General features: G+C 41.7%; 1 pseudogene; it reads right to left on the bottom strand.

Moving 5' to 3' along the window:
• Positions 1-1,240: 1,240 nt before the first annotated feature.
• LOC143389011 (small ribosomal subunit protein uS2 pseudogene) lies at positions 1,241-2,115 on the bottom strand (annotated as a pseudogene).
• Between the last annotated feature and the right edge of the window lie 433 nt (positions 2,116-2,548).

Raw genomic sequence — 2,548 nt, 5'->3', positions numbered from 1 at the left:
TTATTCTAAATTATGTCATTAGTTGGCATTTATAATAACAACTGATAAGCAATCTAAGTAGTCATATTAAGAACATATAAATATTCTGCTTTTCATCACAGTCTTCTCCCTAGATTTAGCATCCACTGCTGATCCTTGCCTGAATCAATCTTCACTATAATACTTGCAAAAATGGCAAATTTCTAACTCCATTACTCCGTCTACATTTATCTATCTGAATTATCCTGTAAAGAAGAGCCCTCCCATTACCCATTTTATTTGTTATCTAATTATTATCAGTGTGGACTCAATAGATTCCTCTTTTATTCAATGCTTTATGTCCTTATTTATTTTGGTGCTTAAAACTTTCCAACATTTAGCCAGGGCAAAACTTTGGGGCCGAGTTCTGTATCCTTCTGATATATCCGTGGATTCTTTGATCATTACCTTACTCTCTGTTATCACAGGGTAGTCCAGGCTTATCTTGTTCCTTTCCTCCCCCAGCCCTGAAATCGGCCATTTATTCATTCATATTGCAAATGTGATTTTAATACCTGCCATGTACCAGTCATCCTGCTAGGCTCCAAAGATATGATTCTAAGCAAACTTGACATCATATTTTTCCTAATAAAATTTGAGTATATGAGACTGACATTATGCTTTTTCTTTGCTCACATCTCATGCTTTCACCCATGTGTGGTGAAGTACCGGAATCTATTCCAAATTGGATTGAATGCTTACTGAATGAGTCTTAAGTTACTTTCTGGTGATCTCCAAAATTCTCTCTTGTCTAATAAATCTAGAGCAAGGTGATCCTATGAACCTATAAGAAATAACTGTGAGTATAAGGCTGTCTTCAGCCCACAAAGAAGATGGCTTTGGAGAGGCCCTGTCCTAGGATAGGAGTGTACCTCAGCATCCCCTGCATGCTGACTTGGGTGGACCTGATACGCACAATGCTGTATAAGACAAGGGACAGTGTTGGCACTGAGGAACACAGGACATTGGATCAAATTTTTTCTATTGTTTATTTTATAGACTTGATTTTTAGAACAGTTTTAGATTTATAGAGAATTGAACATACCACACAGAATTCCCGTATTTCTACCCCACCTCCCCATAACTTTCCCTGCCATTTGCATCTTTTTGTTTTGTTTTGTTTTGTTTTTTTGTTTTTTAGAAATTGGTGTTTATTCTCTGTAAATTGGTGCTTATTCTCCTTATTTCCATCTTGCTTATTAATACGTGTCTGCAGAACAGCTCAAGACCACTCAGTGGTTGTTCCTACCTACCAGTGGCCTGAGCAGTGGGAGCTGCAGACCAGTCTTCAGTGGCTGGCTGGGCACTCCAGTCTTCAGTTGGGAACTGTTGGATAGGCACAGAGGGCACCTGCACACCTTCGGACCAATCTGCAACCTCAGGTTGAGTAGCAGTGAACTCAGGAGCTGAAGCAGTCCATTCATCCTGAAATTCCTTCTTGGTCACAGCCTTTTCAGCAGCAGCCTGCTCTTCCTTTTCAATCTCTTCAGGATCTCTGTAGAAGTACAAATCAGGCATAACCTCCTATAGTGCTCACGGGAAATGGTGCCACGCATGTGCAGAACTTCTCGGGCCAGCATCCACCACATCAGACCCACAGAGTGAGCTACCTTGTTGTTGCATGGAATGGCAATGTCCACATAGGGCAGAGGAGAGTCTGTGTTACACAAAACAATGGTAGACAGATTGACATAGGACGCTTCTGTTAGAGGCTGGTGGTCAGCCCTGGGATCAGTAATCACCAGAAGACATGGTTCCCGGAAAGCTGCCTGGATCTAGCTAGTGAAGGTTCCAGGAGTGAAGTGGCCAGCAATAGGGGTGGCTCCAGTGGCAGCAGCAAACTTCAGCACAGCCCACTGGCCAGTATTCCTAGAGGACATCAGCAGGGTTTTCAATGGCAACAATGGCCCAAGCTGCCAGCAGAAGCTTCTCCCAGGTCCTCTTCAGATTTATGATGTAGATGCCATCACTTTTCCTTTTGCAGATATACTGTTCCATCTGGAAATCAAGGTTGGTGCCACCTAAGTGGGTTCCTGCTGCAAGGAATTTGAGGACATCCTCCTCCTTCATTTGCAGGATATCAAGGGCTCCGGACATTGTGATAGTTTCCCTTTAAAATTATGACGGGAATCAAGAACTACGCCATATGGATCCCTCCCTGGGTAGCGTGGAAAGCTGCCATTTGCATCTTACATCAAGTGTAGTACATGTTTTATAATTACTAGGTCAATATAAAGGTCCCAGTATTGACTTATTTTTATTAACTAAACTTTATAGTTTTCATTAACGTTCATTCTTTCTGTTGTTTGTACAGTTCGGTACGTAGTGTCAAAAGCACAATGTTGAGTATCCACCATTATAGGATTATACAGAATTGAGTTTGCCCTAAAAACTCCCCATTCTTTTTGTGCACCCTCTTCAAGTCCCTCTGAATCTCTGGCAACCATGGATCAAAACTTTAAGGAGGAGTAAGAGAGTTGGGTTATTGAAGGATATTATTGTTGAAAGCCACAACTTCTCCAGTTCCATG

This window comes from Callospermophilus lateralis, unplaced genomic scaffold, assembly GCF_048772815.1.
Source record: "Callospermophilus lateralis isolate mCalLat2 unplaced genomic scaffold, mCalLat2.hap1 Scaffold_43, whole genome shotgun sequence".
Taxonomy (NCBI): Eukaryota; Metazoa; Chordata; class Mammalia; order Rodentia; family Sciuridae; genus Callospermophilus; species Callospermophilus lateralis.
The sequence above is the reverse complement of the archived record's forward strand: the minus strand, read 5'-3'. Positions and strand labels throughout refer to the sequence as shown.